This window comes from Anser anser (assembly GCF_964211835.1).
Source record: "Anser anser genome assembly, chromosome: 3".
Lineage (NCBI taxonomy): Eukaryota > Metazoa > Chordata > Aves > Anseriformes > Anatidae > Anser > Anser anser.
In genome coordinates, this window is record NC_139722.1 from 83,655,057 (window position 1) to 83,674,061 (window position 19,005).

At 36.4% G+C, this 19,005-nt stretch overlaps 1 protein-coding gene and 1 long non-coding RNA gene across 2 annotated transcripts in view; one reads left to right on the top strand and one right to left on the bottom strand.

Moving 5' to 3' along the window:
- Positions 1–19,005, top strand: part of LOC310897108 (uncharacterized protein) — a 50,802-nt gene that overhangs the window by 2,111 nt on the left and 29,686 nt on the right. The window contains exons 2-5 of the mRNA XM_083830349.1: positions 194–426; positions 5,523–5,590; positions 8,078–9,643; positions 13,334–16,201. The gene's annotated coding sequence lies outside the window, so the exon portion shown is untranslated. The remainder of the gene's footprint in view (positions 1–193; positions 427–5,522; positions 5,591–8,077; positions 9,644–13,333; positions 16,202–19,005) is intronic.
- LOC310897111 lies at positions 13,810–19,000 on the bottom strand. The gene is made up of 2 exons (XR_014582084.1): positions 16,400–19,000; positions 13,810–16,274 (listed from the first exon to the last, which is right to left on the bottom strand). It is a non-coding gene; the product is annotated as an uncharacterized lncRNA (long non-coding RNA).

The following is a 19,005-nucleotide window of genomic DNA, read 5'->3' on the forward strand; positions in this document are numbered from 1 at the left end:
GGGTTTTAAAAAATAGGAAAAGATAGGCATTGGAACGTTGGAGGATGTGAGGGTGGCTGGAAAATGATTCAGGTGCGGAGGAAGTGAGAGCAGATAGCACCCATCAAATGTGTGTGTTGGTAGGGTTTTTTGTTTGCTTGCTTTTAACATACTTTTTACTTATTCTGTATAATTTATCTAGTTTTATCTGCAGGGTTTCAAAGAAGTCTTATGAAGTGGATAACATTTCTATGTCCTATGAAAAGAGTGAATTTGGACTATGAAGGCTAAATGAACTGATGGTAGTCTAATCAAGCATTGCTTCTGAAAGTGCTGACTACCCGTTCCTTCACCAGAAAGGTGATATGAAGTGCAAATATTCAGTACTATTGTGAATGAATATGACAGCATCCAAAATCAAGTCAAGTAATGTTCTTTAAAGTATAGGTAAGTGACTCTTCCAAATTAAACCGAGTCTGTTTTAAATCTTTGTTCTAGCTACAGCAGTTGTTATTCTCATGAATAACAATTTTAAAATAAAATATTCTCTTTCATGAATTGATGTAATAGAATCATTTTTACAGGATGGAGGAATATTTAAAGACTAGGTCTTTACGACATTTGTAAAAACTAAGTTGTTATAGTATTTTAATGGAATCTACAATATTGTGGCACTTTCTGTTTATTATTAACAGATACTGATACTGCATAAAGTATTAATGTCCACAGTATTCCTGTTTTTAAGTAGCAATTAATGTTTAACTTTTTCAGAATTGTGATTTTTTTTACCTAGGTGCTGTTGCTAAAAGACTTTTCTTTGCTCTTACTATTTGCTTTAAAGAATACCTACTCCTAGCTCCTTTTTCATTACGAGACATAATTGGTATGCTTTATCTAGTTTTATTTCTCTGGATTTGTCTTTTCGTGTGTGTATGATGATGGTTCCAACAATGCCTTGGAATGGGAATAATATAGTACCAAATTAAAACTGTTGACATAGGAAAGAAAAAGAAGGGAAATCCCTTTCTGAACAGTAGAGGTCACTTCACACTGGTAAGAGACCTGAATCTGGCTGCAGTAACCTAGGATTTGGCTGTAATTGTCTATAAATTAGCCTATTTGTTGCTCTCCTGTGGCTCTCTTCTGTTATGTACCTTTGAATTTGACAGTGAAATAAGAGGGTGTTGGAACAGTTGTGCCAGCTGTGTAGGTAATACAGAAACCAGGTAATGTAGTTTCAAGAGCAGATGTGGGGTTGATGGCAGACAGCAAGGTTTAAAACAATTTCTCAATTTGTTGGCTCCAAAGTGGTATATAGTTATAGGATGAACTACTCTTGAATTACTGTTTTTAAGGGTACCTAGAGCTATGTGCTGCAGCTAAATAATAACCATCAGAGCTAAAGGCATCAGTTGTCTCTGTAAAATACTGATATCAAGTCTTAAGAATTATGGATGGCAAAAACAAATCTTATCAAAGCTATTAGAAAGGGCTCTAGATGATGAAGCACTGGGTCTGATGAGGACTTCATCTATTTTTCTTGGTCGTTCTTGTCAAATCATACAAGATTGCTTATCTCGGGATAGTATATACAGCACAGTCTTTCAAAAATATAATATACTGCAGGCAGGGAATATGACTGTGCAGAGTATGCATTTGTACTGTGCTAGAAATGGAATGAATTCTGCACAGATGTTGTGTTAGAGGGTGAAAACTTAAAGGTGACAAGGAAGAAGTTGGCATAAAAAGGAAAAAGCAGCAGGGAGAGTTAATAACAAAGCAAAGTTGTTCTATGGAATGGGATTGAGGTGGCATTTGAAATCAGAAGAGGTGTAGAGTATTTGCAGCAAGAGTTACCTGTGCTTGAGGAATGTACACATTTATGTGCATATTTAAAATTGTATTCCTTCAAGCTCAGGCAAAAAACTAACTTTTCAGAAATATTTGGAGGCTTAATTCTTCTGATTCTTTTTGGTCAGCCTGATAATATTTGCCTTGAATGAAAGATAATTGAGAAAGGGTTGCCTCTTTTGGGGAGAGAGAAAAAAAAAAAGGTATTGAATATAGATGGAATTCTTCTGGTACTACTGAAAAAAGAGTAGTAAATAGGTATTTTTCCTAATATTACAAACCTTGTGTAATAGCCTTCCTACTCCAAGAATATTCTGCTAGAGACAGAGGAGTTTAATGCTTAAGGCACATGTTTAAAATTTACATCTTTTTACTGTCTGCAGAATCCATATTCTAGGTATGGAGAGAATTTTATCAGATTTTACAAGAATATTGGTTAAATTTGATGTAATAACTCCAGTAAAAGGAAAAAAAAAAAGACTGGGACATCTGTACTGTGCCCTGCAGTATATGTAGTTCAGTAAAATAGACAATTCTGTCAGTCTAAAATCTGGTGCTTTGTGTATGAGTCTCATTTCTATTATGACTCTTGATCGATCATCTGTGATCATTAAAACTAACTTGTCACCTTCACTGGAGACTGAAGTATAATTTTCTGTGGTGAATAATATAGGTTGCTATACTACCTGGAATAGTAACTTCTCCCTTGTTTCATTGTTGGGTTTGGCATATGTGTTCCAAAGTGCATGATCTCAGAGTACTGGTGACCTCCCGTCCTTCTCTGTAGAAAGTGAGAAACAAACTTCCTTCATGTAGGAGGCTTGAGGAAATACTAGGTCAGCAAATGAAAATGCTTGTCATGGACACATACCTTCTGTGAAGGATTATTTTCTATTCCAGCAGGACTCGTTCTCTCCAGGCTCCCATGATTCATGATTTTGATTCATGATTTTACTTTTAACATATAAAACTTTGGAGGTGGAACATGGTACGTACCTGTGTAAGGTTCTGTTCTGGGGAGGTTTCTTTAATAGCTTCTACCTTACTGTATGTAGTGTTACAAATACACCTATGTCCTGGAGAAAGGGCACGCTAAATGGTTTGAGATACAGTGTGTGTCTATAAGACAGAAAAATCTGAGTTGCACTACTCTACGTTCCTGTTTGACGTAGACTGTAGGATTTCTTTTAGTTTATTTCTAGTGCAGTATCTCAAGGAGAACCAGAGTTTTCCTTTTAGAAAATGTTACTTTAAGTACTTACAGTGAAGGAGAAATCACTGCAACACTTGGCAATAGCAGAAGTGCTCAAATGATGAATTTGCTCTTTAGGTTTTTAAGTCTAGCTTGTCTTTCGTCCATTGGTTTGAGTTATACTTATCTGCTGTATTAAAGGAGGTCAATTCTGCAACACTTATCTCATTTAAAAGGAAAAAGGCTAGATGCATTTCTTCTATTGCAATCAATAATTGAATTTAATATAATTGACTCTTCTGAAATAAGATTATTTTTCCTCATTAATAATTTCTGTTACTCCTCAGCAGAACTCAATATTACTCTAGTGTATTTCTGGAATCTCTCTCACTCAGAACTTACCACTCTGAAGCCAAATGAATTTTAGTTTTGGCAGTCCTTTACAGATAGATGTAAGTGGATCAGAGACTCTTGCTTGGCCACCTCAGTTACTGCCAGAAGGTGTCAGTACTTCAGTAGTAGCAAGAAGAAACGAGGCTTGGGTCTTAAAATAATTTGTGATTTTAATTGGTTGATTTTTGCTTCTTTAAAGCAGACAACTACTGTTCTTGATAGTAACAAAATAAACTTGTGTATTCTGCCTCCACTGTAAACATATTTATCCTAATTCAGAGCTGGGTAAGCATGAGATTAATAAATCAGTTTTACATAGGCCACTAAACTTCTTAGCTGTCATCAGCAAAAAAGTTCTTACTTCCTCTTTTTTTAAAAAAGGAAGATTTAGCTTAATTCTTATCGTGTTCTTATTAACACTCTCCAAACAATTTTGAAATATTTTCAACTGAAAGAGTTGGGTTGTACATGAATATGTATGTGATGTGTTAAATCAAAAATCTCTGGTTTAAAAAAAAAAGGCTAATCAGAATGTTTGCTAGAAACCTAAAAATCCAGGTGATATATTTTTCTTTCCTTTAGTCCTTACAGATAACTGTTACAGCATTTATGGTAGTGTTTCTTACTTTTAATTTTTCAATAATCAATTACTCTGCATCTTTCTTGTGCTTAAAAAGCCTTTTCTCTAATTCTGTTGTTAGAGAAGGTGTTTAAGAGTATTTTTCCTTTATCCTAAACTGAGTGAATTGCAGGTAGAAAACAGTAAATAAATACCTCTTAGCAGTATTTCATAATTGGTTAACCAAGTTGTCATTTACTGGATTATTTGGGCCATTTTTCAACTGCATTTATGCAGATGTTTACTGCTCCTCTTTAAGCTGGATAAATTGGAATGTTTTCTTCTACCAGCATATTTAATTTGCTCACGTCTGTAGAATGTGGGAAGCATCTGACTTCCCACTTTGCTGCGGTCACATAAATGACTTGGGCAAACCAGTTCATTTCCCACACTTTAGTTTGTGGACTGTAACAAGAAAAAGAAATGTTCCAATCCTGCTGCTTAAGGATGTCTGCAGAGACTTGAAAGGTCTTTATCTAGAGAAAAAGAATTTCAGGCATATTTCAAATCTTAGTCTGATTGCTTAGGCAGTTACTTGTTTGCAACGGTTTATAATATGGAGCCCAAATGTGTTACCCAAAAGTGAGATGGATTTGAACTGCAATGAAGAGTTATCTTGGTAGGAAAGTTATCATTTGTTTTTGCTAGAAGTAATTGAGTTGAAAGGATGCAAATATGGAAGTGGAATTGTCATTGTACACAGGATTATCCTGATTAATCTAGCTCAAATAGGAGCTGCAAGGATTAGGATAAATATTAAATGTACAAAATGCTCAATCATGCAACTGAGAGTTCAAGACTGATGCGAAGGAAAATGTAATACATTTGGTTGTATGATTATATGCTGCTATGAGTTCTTTTATAGTATACAGAGAGCTAATATCATCTACAATACAGTGGAATGTAAGGCAGACATTGTGATCCTTTAATGGGAAGGCCCATATTTCAAGAGGCCCTATTATTTACCAGAAATCTTGGGACAAGAATGACTCCTTTTTCCTACTACTTTTTCCTTCTCATCAGGTCGTGAGTTGAGCACCCTCTTGTTTAGGGCTGCCACTTTTTCATTAAAGGAAGTATTAATCTTTTAGTAAAGTAATAATCAGATTTTTATTTTTAATAAAAACTGAAATATGGAACGTTTTGTTAGCATGGCATTTATACACTTGTTAAAGAATTGCTGAAATGCTTGTTTTGGCTGATGACAATATTTCCTACATAACCAGTATTATATTGGTGTAAATTCAAGTGATAGACTTGTGCTATTGTATTTGGATTGACATGGTTAATTCTCCTAATTGCTTCTGCATGCATGTGCTCAAACATAAGTAATTTGGGATAGTGCTGCTCAGAGAAAACCAAGAACCAACATCTCAGGGAGGCTCAACATCTTCTAACATCAATTCTTTGCAATTAATTCAGTTGGAGATTACACATTCACTTATGTAGTAATTAATTAATTATTGCATTTATTTTTCTTTCTTATAGAGATACTTCTACCATGCGTCAGATGTAGATGGAACTTCACTGAACCTGAATAAATACACTTGCTACAGGTAGAACTGTAATGCTTTGATTTTGGAAGATTCTAGGAATCAAGAACGCCCTTAAAACCTCTTAATTTAGTTAAGTTTAGTTAATTTGTTATCTTATGTGGAAATGATGAAGAAGTTGTTGTATATGGGCTAGAAATAGCAGCTAAAAATAATCTTGAATTTTAAGACAAAAGGTAAGGTTAGTGAAAATCCAGACCATAGCTGTCCTGTTTATTCTTGTCATTTAGAATTTAAGAACCAGTTGGGAAAAAGGCCTGTCACAGAAACCATTCATATGACATATGATTTAAGTAGAATAGTTGGCAAATCAGCTCTCAGCTGATAATCGTGCACTTGTATTCACTGTGTCTTAAATGAATGCAGAGATTGAGATCAATTAGCATTCAAGTTTATACCATGAACATAATTTTTTAGCAAACCTTTTTTTAGAAAAATGAAGTCATTGTAATAAATGAATGCCATTGTCTGAGAGAGAAACAAATACAACTTTGGTTAGTTCCCATCTCACCTTTTCTCTCCAATCAAGACCATTTCATATCAGTTGATGCTAATTTTAGTATATCAATAGTTTTATTAGCAAATGCAATCATTTTCAATGTTCACTTGGATTGAAGTGGACGCTTCTTAAAACTGTCTAGTTACAATTAAACATCAGCATTGATTTCTAAATTATTTCTAGAATTAATATAGACAACACTAACTTCTGAGATTGCTATCTGCAAGAAACATTTTTTGTTTAGTAGTGCTTTTTGTTTGGTTTAAAAATAAAAAACAAATACTGGTCTCCTGATCTAGAGTTGCTAAGCAAAGCAGGGATTAGTTACTGGTCTAAAAAGCTAATCAAAACTAAGCTGGATTGTCCTGTCTAATATTATATGAATGTTCAGGGACTTCAAAAAATAAGCTAATATTTGTTTTGGCTTAAAAACCTAGTTCTTGGAGGTCAGTTACAGTGAGAACATCCATCTTCTTGCTAAACTATAAAAATGATATAATTTTGGAGGTTTCTGTGGTTGGCCTAATTTTCTCTTGGTTTCCTGTGTCTGGCATGCACATTTTGCCAATGCCAGAGTTGTGAAGTGGTATCACCCGTAAATTGCCATTAGAAGGTCTGTGCTCATGTGAAGCTGAAGTCTGCTCTTTTACCACTTTCTGACAGACTCACAGATCTGAGTGTGGAACTTGGTCATGATGGAATGATTATAACTTCAGTCTTTAATACAGAGAGAAGTTTGTATTAAACTGAAATGTAAAGAGGGCATTTTCAGTCTTTCAGAAATGTCCCAGTAAGTGGTTTGTATTCACAGATTCTTGGATTGCAGTTGGGTAGGCTTACATCTAGTACGTTGGAACTAAGTAATGTAAATTTCATGAAAGTAACAGATAAACAAGGGTATGGTTGGTGGGGAGTGTGGGGAGGAAGAATTAGAATCAAGTATTTTACCTTTTAGGGACTATCAGAGCAGCCCAACACTGTTGAAAGGATAGGTACAGCCTGACTTGTTTTCCCCTAACTAGTTCACTGCACAGTAACTACATCCAAGAAAAAGAGCTTTTTTAAAAAAATATTTTGTATTCTAAACCTCCAGGATAGCAGATAACAATGTGGATCTGACTCCTTCATTAAGCTGACTGTCATCTTCAGTCTTTCTAATCCAGGCAACCTCATTACCAGCAACTCAATAGATGTCTGTCTTCTGACTTCTTAAGCATTGTTAAGATGCAGGAAGGAAAAATAAGACAGGAACAACTTCAGTGGGTGAAAACACATAATCCCTACAATGACAGCACAACTCATTTTCTTTTGGACTGCTATTCAGATTATCTCTAGTGGTCCAGTTGGATAGGTGGGAAATAAGATGTGAAAGAAAGCATCAAACACCACCACTGAGGAGAGACTAGTCTGTGGCAGAAAATGCAGATTTTTTTTTGCAGTTTTAGAAAACCAGATGTCTGTGGATATGAAGCTAATTTTCCCCCCAAATGAACAGAATTCTTCACAAAGATTGTGCCAGACCTTAATAGCACTCCAACCTTCTCATATTATCTAATATTTATTAAATTGATTTTCATGGGGTTTAGTTCAATTTTTGCATACTTTAATGCCACATAATCTCAGTTCACTTTAAACTACATTATTTTTCACAGCAGTGTAACACTACCTTGTGGACCGATTTCTATTTATTTCTTAAACCCTAATCCTCTTTCTTTAGGAAATCTGCTGTTACAACCAAGGAGCATCCCTTGTCAATGTCAGTAAGGGTTAAACAATATGAAGCCATAAATGGAACAACAATAATTTCTATTTCTGAGAGAGACATTTTGGCACTGCGGGGGGGGGGGGAGAACTGTTTCTGATTCAAAATACAGTACTATCTCTAAAAGCACTTGAATTGTGTTTCAGAATGCATTGTTGGATTTTGTTTGCTTATTTGATTTACCCATTGTAATAGCTGAGTATTTTTCTCTTTATTTTCTGTATTACAGGGTAAATGAGCTACATTCTCTGCATTTTTCACCACTCTAAAGTCAACGTAGGGCCATATCACAATGAGAAAAGAATTTGAATGGAACAGGGCTCTTGTGACCACTTTTCCCAGGGGGAAGGATTGTAGCCAGTAGACTGAATTATGTGTTGCAGGCAGGTACTGCTGCTGGAATTGCAGGGGAGATGAATGTGGTGGCTCTAATAAAGAATCTTAACTTACGGATCATGTGGTCAGAGCTGCATGACTAGACTGGAGTCTAGTCTAACTTGTGTAATTCAATGTCTAGAGGTATTTAATTTATGATGTAAGTAAACTGCTGTTAAAAATAAATAAAAAATTGTGCTCTGATGTGGGGAGAGTGCAATAATGCTTGGCTTAGAGAGGCAGGCTCCAAACCCAGGAGTAACTAGCTAAATTAGTGTAATGTCTCTGATTCATTTACTATTTTGGTCTTCTCATTAGCTGATGTTCCATTATTGAAAGCCCACTATCATACACATAACTTTAAACGTGCGTAACTTTAGATGACAAAAGAAAAGTGGGACTGCAAGTGAAATCCTTCTTCACTACAGTAGAGGAAAGCTTGAATAAGTATTCTTAAAATGATTGTTTCACTCTATACTAATAATGCTAAACAAGCCTACATCTTGAAAGAGAAGTGAGGAAAATGGAAATTTAATGTAAGTTCAATAGTAGTTTTTTTTGCATAGATAATAAATAATATAGTCAGCAAACTAACTTCAATTCTGGGTCAGTAAGATTAGAATAAAAATCTGTACTGTGGACTGTATTAAAGGAATTCCAAACAACTATTCTCTTCAGAGAAATTGCTATTAAGATTACAGATATGCGTTACTCCTTGAAGACAATTTTGTGAATTGTTTTTCACCACTTGTCACTGCTGGTTTAAGAGGTAGATAGAAGCAAAAGAAAACTTGATGTTTTAATTTATACATAAATTAAAATGGGACTAGGGCAAAGAAGGGAAACCTATACAGCAGCTTTGTGTTTTTCCTGCTAAGGAAATACTGGATGGCAGCCAAATTGTAAAATATTTCATCTATACTTGTTTTAAAACTTTGGCCACCACAACTTATCTGTTACCTAAAGCTTTTGTGTGTGTTAAGCAGTTGTTTAACAAAAATTGCTCTTCTGAGAGTATGTGAAGGTCGAACTGTTATAAATATGGTGGGGTTTATCTGCGTTTTTATTGATTCAGCTAAACACTGACGCTAGGTGTGCTTCTAAATTTAATTTTTTCCTTAAAACCAATTGAAACTTGACTTGAGAAAACTGATCAGAACAGAGGAAGATAACTTTATTGCCTCCCTGAAGCTAATGTCTCAAAATCAATGGTATAATCTACTTTAACATGAAGCTAACTGACTCTTGGTCTTTCTCTATTGTCAAACAGAAATTCATCCAACAACAAACAGGAAGAAAGAAGTTTGGTTTGGAAGCAAAACAAGAACATTTTTCTGAAATAGCTGCTGAAAGACAAGGGAATACAAGATAGTTAAGTCATTTGCTCACGACATGCGAGAAATCTGTGGAAGAATAAGCAGTAAGTCATCGAAGATTCAGACACTACCTTCTCTCACACCAGGAAAAAATTATGTGCTTTCTGTTCTTCTATAAAGTGAAACAAAACAAAAAATTGGTAGCAAAAACTATTGAAGTTTTCCAAAAATCCTCTTGGTAAAATACTGTACAGTGTAAGGTAATACAACGAAGTAAGCTTATCAATTATTAAAATAAATATTTACACTGCATTCAGTAAGATTACTCTGCCAGACCTCCTATCAATAGTAAAAAAAAAAAAAAAAAGAAAAAAAAAACTTGCTTCCTATATAATCGTAGCGTTAATGGTGAAATCCAAGTTAATGATAATTTAAAGTACTTTAACAAAACTAGTGTTTCAACTTAAAGGTGGATAAAGGTAACTGAACACTTCATACTTTGTAGCAGTGTGCATATCTTAGAAGGCATCAGAGCTCTCATGTTCTTTGTAGGCAAAAATCTCAAATCTATTTCATTACCTGTGTCTAGAAATCCGATTAGGTAATGTGTTGTTGTTTTAACAAAACACAAGATGTCACCATACATCCCTGGAAAACATGTGTGACTACTTACCGAGTATTACCATGTTAAAACAAAACTAAGTGATCCTGGAGCACAAATGTTTTATACAGTATGTGTAAAGTAATTCTTCCACTGCCCTTGACACTGGTAAGGCTTGGAGTACTGTTTTGGGCACCATAATTCAAGAAAAATGTAGACTTACTGGAGACAATCCAGAATGGAGTAAGAAGAATGAGCAACAGTCTGGAGGGAGCAGGAGGGAGGATGGAAGGAATTGGCATTGTTTAGTCTAGAGAGGAGAAAACTGAAGAAAGATGGGACAACAGTCTATAACTGTGAAGTGTGTTACTGCAAAGCAGAAAATATAAACCGTAGATAGCAAAAAGAAAAAATAGGAAAAAAAGGCATCAGAGGAAATTGAATGTTATCACTAAAAGTAACTATCCTTTGATAGATTAGTTAAGGGTTTAGTAAAATTTTCTAGCTAAATTTGTTTTTAAGTTTGGCAGATATTTGCATTTAATATTTAAAGTTTTGAAGCACATGTAAGCTCTGTACATAAATTCTAACTTCTAAGTCCATTCTAAAAACTTACAAATAAACTCACTAGGATCTCCTGATTTTATATTAAACTAACTTCTGCAATAGATCATGCCCACTTGAGTTGATGGGATTCTAATTCCTGAATGCAACTGAGTTGAAACTGAATATAATCTATGCCACTATTATAACTTTTTATGTGGGTTTTAATTTATTTTTTCATACCAACAGGAAAATTTCAGGGTTGTAATTGTTCAATCTCAACTTCTCATTGAGTTCTGCCTTTGTGTGGGCTACTGAGCAGAAGCATAATTTTTGCTCATAGCCAAAGTTAATTCTGTGTACAATCTGGGCCTTTTTCTAGTCTTATTCTATTAACATTTCCAGAATTAAAATGTAGGTTTAGAGACTTTCAAGTCATAGCTTTTCAGTTGTTCTGAATCTTTCTGTGCTTAATGAGGAAATTTTTTTCCTTTTTGTATCCATCTTAAGTAATTCTGACTGTTTTGAATTTGAGTTCTCAGTCTTGTCTTACCTTGCTCCATACCTGCTCCTTTCTATAGATCCATATAATAAATTCATGTCTCTGCAATCACAAACATGAGTGCAGACTACCCAGAACTCATTGAGAGCAGCCTGGCAGAGAAGGACTTGGAGGTTCTGGTGGATGAAAAGCTTGACATGAGCTGGCAGTGCATGCCTGCAGCCCAGGCCAACTGCATCCTGGGCTGCATTAAAAGAGGAGTGGCTAGCAGGTCGAGGGAGGTGATCGTCCCCCTCTGCTCTGCCCTTGTGAGATCCCACATGGAGTACTGCATCCAGGTCTGGGGTCCCCAGCACAGGAAGGATGTTGATTCCCCTTTTTAGCTGAGGTAGGTGATTTTGGGTGGTGAAGCACTGGAACAGGTTGCCCAGAGAGGCTGTGGATGCCCCATCCCTGGAGGTGTTCAAGACCAGGTTAGCTGAGGCCCTAAGCAACCTGATTTAGTGGGTGGCATCCCTGCCTATGGTGGGGGGTTGGAACTAGATGATCTTTGAGGTCCTTTCCAACGCGAGCTATTCAAAATATTTGTTGTAGCTATAAGCAACCTATCAGCAAACTAAGATACGTGTAGATACGTTATCATCAAGCAAAATCTGATAAACTGTATATGTTAGGAAAGAAGAGATTAAAGGATGCTTTAGACTTCTAAAATGAAACAGTAGAACTTTCTCCTTCCTATGTGGAAAGGAGTATTTATATTACTCACATTTATTTTATTTATGCTTTTAGAGACCCACTATCTAGGAAGAGACTATTTACCTGTGATTCACAAATACATCCTTCTCAGAGAAGATAAACAAGCTGAGCTTTCCTTTTCACAGTGCTCCTAGACACCTTGACAATTATATAAGCAATGAAACCTGGCTACAGCACAATTATGGGTCACAGAGTCAGAAAGGAATTGTATAAACATAAATGTCCAAAAACTTTTATTCATAAGGATAACTATAAACTTACCATTACTCACCTTTTAGGAGATCTAGAAAAGCCATTGTCTCTCTTAATGTATTTTAGGTTGTACACCAGAAAAGCTAAAATTAGGGGAATCAAATAATATGTGTAAAAGGAAGCAAAGAGGGTGTCCAACCAATTAGAATAACTCACCACAAATCCATTCCTAACTCCAGGAATACACAGTCATCACATTATCCTTCTCTCCTGGCCTTGACAATTTTGCCTGTATATAACTGGGTCATAAAACAATATTCTTGGAAAACAGATGCATTTCAGCAAGAAAGCAAAGATGCACTTTTATTCTGTACAATGCTAAATGAATGGACGATGCACAAGAATGCATCAGTCCTGTGAGTTACATGTCTAAGCCTACATCATCCAGAGTATAACTTACAAAACTGCTTCTACACATGAGATGCATACCTAATACTATCCTAATATGGCTGTGGTTGAAAATATCTCAACATTCCTCAGCTGTGCCTCCAGGAGAATGAACACAAAAATGTTAATTCTCCTACATTTATATCTGTTGTGAAATGCTAGCACACTCTAGCAATCAGCATTATTACTTTATTTGGTTTTGTGGGTGTCTTTTCTAAATGCCAGCAAATGAAATGTGGAAAATTTCCATCTCCTATACTTGATATAGATTTCAGCTGTGAATGTGTACATGTCTGTCACTGTGTTGGAGATGGAGAGGTTGAAATAACCTTAGACTATAATTCATAAATACCTGTGGATCAACCTCTAGATATGTTTATGTATAACTAATTTTGACTGTATTCCATTCTTGGACAATGACATAGATATGTACGCACAAGACGAGTTGATTTTCAGTGGTTTCTATAATGCCACCTAAGTCATACGTAATGAATTTTAAGCATCAAGAAAAATACTATAACATAAAGAAAACAAAGATGACTTCTGAAGGGATGTAATGCAGTGTATTTTCATGTACATGATAAACTATTTCAAAGAAATGACTAGCCAGTGAGATCACTCAGTTGGCTCCATTTGCTGCTTTTCCAAAAATAATGTGACATTGTGCACTAAGAGGTCTATTCCACTTGTGCTGCAGGAGAATCCATTACTCACCATAGATTTCTTTTGAAAAATATATTTTTTTTTTTTTAGTACAGACAAACTGTTTGGACTTCAGGACTGTGGGAAGTCAGGCATCAGAGTGGCCAGCTGTTCCCCTTTAATACAAGGATTGGCCTGTATCCTGAGCAGCTGCAGGAACTGGAGACTTTTAATGTTCAAAGCTACCTTAGCTTTTCCTATCAGCCTTGTCTTGAACCAGGCTGGACTGGACCAGAGATCCTGGCACAAAAAGTCTCTCACTGCTATTGTCAGGTAAAATAACCCCTGGAAAGCATAGTAAGAATATTTGATTATTCGCTGGTCTTTCTCATTTGTATTCATGTGGTTTATAAGGGGATCCTTTTTACTGGAAAACAGTTAAATCTGGGAAATTTCAGTCAGAAACACATCTTATTTTCATTTTTTCAAACAAAACTGTATTTTTAATTGTTCCATGCTTGAACTTCACAAGAAATTTTGATTTGAACAAATAATATTAAAGCTGGGCATTTCAAAAATGTTTAGGAAAGAGTTTCTTTATTCAACTCTTGAATAAAGAAGTTGGTAATATCTTAGGTTAGTCTTTTTTATGTGGTCACTTTAATCAAGGAGATGCCTGCACTGCTGCCAGAAGAGATTGATTTTTTTTTTTTTTTTTCCTGTTCAGTAATCACAAAACCACTGAGTGGTTTGAGTTGGAAGAGACTTTGGATGATCACCTAGTTCCAACTCCCCTGCCATGGGCAGGGACACCTCCCACCAGACCAGGTTGCCCAAAGCCCCATCCAGCCTGGCCTTGAGCTCTTCCAGGGATGGGGCGTCCACAGCTTCTCTGGGCAACCTGTTCCAGTGCCTCACCATCCTCAGAGTAAAGAATTTCCTCCTAACATCTAATCTAGCCACCCCCCTCCCCTTTTTAGTTTAAAGCCATTATCCCTTGTCCTATTACTACATCCCCTGACAAAGAGTCCATCCCCAGCTTTCCTGTAGGCTCCCATCATGTACTGGAAGGCTCCAATGAGGTCTCCCCGGAGCCTTCTCTTCTTCAGGCTGAATAACCCCAGCTCCCTCAGGCTGTCTTCACAGAAGTGGTGCTCCACCTCTCTGATCATCACTAGGTACAGAGGTCAGACCTAGTGGCCTGTAGTTCACTGGGTCTTCCTTTTTTCCCTTTTAAAAAATGAGGGTCGTGGTTCCCTGGTTCCCTTCTTCCAGTCACTAGGAACTTCAGACTGCCACAACTTCTACCCCTTTCTCTTTTCCAGTAATCCTTTTTCCTGCTGCTTTTCTAGTGTGGATACAACAATCCTTTGAATCAGGCCAGAGAACATCATCTGTCTGAAAACTAATATCAAGGAAACAAACAAAAAATGCTCATAATAGGCAGCAGGAATGATTGCCCAAGGATGGCTAGGTCTGCCCCTGTAGAGAGCATTACAGATTTATGCCGAACTAAAGTAATGCTGTAACCAAGCTTCTAGGGATTCAGTGCATATAGCACGTAGAGAGGAAGAGAGACAACCTAATCAGGGAATGGGAGGAACTATCATAAATCCCAAGCTCTGCAGGAAGATTGCATGTGATCTCTTTGAAAATTTCACAGTTAAAGATGGAAATGGATACCTGCTATACATGGTACATCAGTAATCAGAGCACCCACAAAAGATATCAGTCATGATACACATCTGCTTGTTGGAAGTTCTTTTGCCACCAGACCATACACCATCCTGAAGCTGATGTAGGCAAGTCCTTCCATTGTGGCTGAAGGTGCAATAACTCTGTAAAGGAAGGAATTCCAGATATTCTGGGACAGAGAGCTGGGTGTGAGAAGGAGCATGATGCTGATGCTATTGTCAGCGTGCTTGGGTGCTTACCTGGAAAGAGAGGCTGCAGTTCTGCTCCATTATAAAGTTTACATGTTTTACATTAAATAGGATGTAAAGAGAGCAAGAATGAACAGTAGATATGAAGAAAATTGAAACCTATTTAGGCTTATACTAGCAAAGGCCAAGTATGCATAAATGTTTCCTCACTGCAAACTGTACCTGAGACATTTTAAAATTCTAGCTAGATAACATTTAAACTACATAAGATGTCTGAAGGAAAACCAGATGGCTATCTTGGGTGAAGGACTGAGATAAAGTTTTAATGATTATTCCCCTCTACACCAGCAAAATTGGTATTCAAGCAGGAAGAGAAACAAAAGTAGGTCAAAGAAAGGTCAGCAGTTAAATCGGGATGTGTTTGATACTAACCCTGTAATTAACACACAAAATCATCCTAATTCTCTCTATTATAGTTTGTAACCTAGGCTGGGAAAGTTCATTCCACATCAGTTAGGATATATTTTTTAAATTTGAGTCACTTTTTCTATCACAGCAAGGCACTCCTGACGTGTGATTTTATTTATGCTATGTAACCAAGTCAATGTTCTTATTACCCTGTTGTATATCCTATGGCACCCTTGCAGGAGGGATGATTCATCTCAACAGGCTTATCTAGTGAAACTCTTTAAATAACTGTGTGTGAAACATACGGTTCAAGACCAAAAGCATTTTGAGAGTGGAATAAAGCCAGAAATAGCAGCTGTTGCTAATACAGTATAGTGAGATTTGATAGAGAGCAAACCAAAGCAAACTTTAATCTCCAAGAATCTTTGAGCTTACAGACTCAAGTTAAAAATACAGGACTACAACCCAATTTACTACATTTAGGTTAAAATTGACTTGTCTTTTCTACCATGACTCTGTTAAAACATTTTGCTTTATAAGTAGGACAAAGTTTCTGTGTGTAGGCAGAAACAGCTGGGAGTTATCTGGAAGATTCAGAAAAGAGGAAAGATGTCAGGGAGGAGCTGCTGATTTATTTCAATCTATTCTGCTGATTTATTCCTGGGGCTTAAGTTGGAAGTCAGAGCAGGTGAGATGATTGTTTGTTCCACTACAACAAGTCCAAGCTTTCGTGCGTTTTGTCCATGTGGGGGAATCTGATGCTATAAGAGAAAGATATGTATTTAAAAGTAGCAAGAATATTATAGAGAGAAATTTGTAGGTGGGAATGGAACAGATGTTCAGGTGAACATGTCAGGAACTGGAATTGTAGTTAACAAGAACTTACAGCTATGAGAATGGTGGACCAGAACTTCATGGGAGAAGCTGTTTCAGAGACAAATTGTTTTCTGGTTCTACTTGTTGAAGGTGAAAATTCTCCTTACTGTACTCCACCTTGTACATCTTCTATACTGCACTACCTGTGAGATAACCAGATTAGTTTGAATGGTCTAGGGATGCAAGAGACACTCTTGCATAATGAATATCAAAACACAGTACTTGTCTTTTAATCCCTTTTGTTAGTTTTTGTTAGTTAGGAGTTCAGACAAAGCAACTGTAAGATAGCCATGCTGAAACTGACTGTCAGAGAGAAAAGAATTGAGCGTAGGGCAATGACTCTGGACTTGTGTGTCTAAAAGGTTCTAAGGAGCATGGCAGTGAGAAGACTGTAGAGCCAGGATTGTCATGAATTGGGAAAGACTACATTTTCCCTTGGACAGGTTATATTTGCTATTTTTGTCCAAAAGAGAACTCACTTTACACAAAAGTAATGTTTTGTTTGCTCTTTGTATGAAATCAACACCTGTACCACCTTTTACATTTGAGCAGACACTGGCTACTAAGTAGGGAAAACACAACTTCTTCCTTCAATATGTCTGTCCAACTGTGTAAATAGAGGTCTGTTAGGTTTATCAAAGGGACCACACAAGGCTGTGATATTGATAGGTATTTTTCTATGCCATGTCCGTCCCAGACTTGAGCTGAGATGAGAAAACAGAAATGTCAAATCACATATGCCCCAGTTCTGGATGACCCCAGGGGTCATCTTCAAACATGAGGAGAAAATGGTCTTTGTTTTCTCTCTTAGCTTTCAAATGTGAGTGTATCTGGGCAGTAGGAGGAAAATATTTTTCTTCTGGGGCTATGACTGGAAGAGAATACCAAGCCTTACCTCAGATTATACCAACACGACGCAAATGGTGGAGTCATCACATGCACCTAGCTCTGTGAACCCTTTCATCTTTTTGACGTTGTATAATAGTGTCACACATTCTTTTAAGAAAGAGAATGAAACAAACCATTAAAATTGCAGGGGACAGAAAGTCCTTTATCAAAACAAGCAATTCAAGAATCTAAATAAATGCAATAAAACACTGTCCTCATTTTCATTCTTTCCTTTTTTTCTATCTTGTCCGATTTCCATTTTCTTCTTGCTAGTTTTCACATAGAGGTAAACATTATAAAAGGTCTTCTCCAGTCATGTTATCTCACCATCTTACAACTGCAAGATTTCGTTAACACTGAGGGTTTGAACCAAACATCACTTTTCAAAAAACATCTGATCTTGATTTTTAAAATGCTAAAGAGAGGGAAAAAATGTTATTAATTATAATAAATTGTTCCTGTGTTTGTTAACTTCACCAAACAAAAAATCTGTATGTCTAGTTTTGCTTCATTTAGTTCCAATACCAACCTACTGGACCTTTGTCATTCATTTATCTAGTGGACTGAAGGGCCCATTATCAGTGCTTCCTGCCATTATTAAGAATTTTAAGACTGTTTTAGTCATCCATTATCCGTGCCCTAGGTAAGGTAAATAAGCTGAGCTCCTGGAATCTCTCTCTTTAAGGGTTATTTTTCTTCCCAACATTTGAATCATTCTCTTGGCAATTCTCAGAACTTTCTCCAAGTTGCAACATCAATCCTGAATTGTACACATTAGCTTGAACGTAGCAGTAGTCATTCCAGTGCCAGGTGCAGAACTAAGATTGAAATTCTCTTGCCTGTCCATGTGTCTGATGATTCTATTAGCCTTTTCTGATCAGTGGCGACACATGGTAGCTACCATAATATAATAATTATCATGTTCTTCTGCAAGACAAGGGCTTGTATCGTCTCCTCTAATTCTAGCTCTAGTCTGACTTTATACGTAGCTCTTCTGTTACTACTGCATGTGCTCAACTCCACATTACACAGTCCAAGTGACCTGCCTTTCATTTTTTATCCCTGTACTTTGAGGCATATGCAGTCTTTATCAGTGATAAATTTATGGTTGATTTGGTTTTCTTCTAAATTATTGATTGAAATGCTGCACTGAGAACAGCACAGGCACAGAAACATGGCTATTATAGGACTGAATTAGAAGTACAATTATTTGGTGATGACTTCCCTATTTCCAAGTGTTTTTGGAGATCTGCTTATAGGCTACTCTATTTTTCTAGCTCCTTTACTCAAAGTGTTGTATGATACCAAGGAAGACATCTGGCAGATAAAGTGAAAGTCTTAACATGTTAGTACCAATATTTGTTTAATCATAAACTACAATCTTATTGAAAACTCTGCTAGACAAGTTATATTTTCAGTAAGCACATATTAGCATCAATATTGATCTCTCTTTAAACTCTCAGTTAATCAAGTCCTTGATATGCCCTACAATTATTGATGTCAAGCTGGAAGGTTTGTGTTTGCTAATTCGTTTAGTCTTTCAAAATACTGTCACAGTATTAGCTTTCTGTTAATCCTCTGCATTATCAAGTGCCTGAAGTGATATCAGCAATGGCTCTTTATGGTTCAGCAATGGTAATTGCCATTTGATTCTAGGAAAGTCATAGCTTACCATTATTCTTAATCTTTTCTTCTGTAATAATGGAAATAATACTTGCCTTAATCATA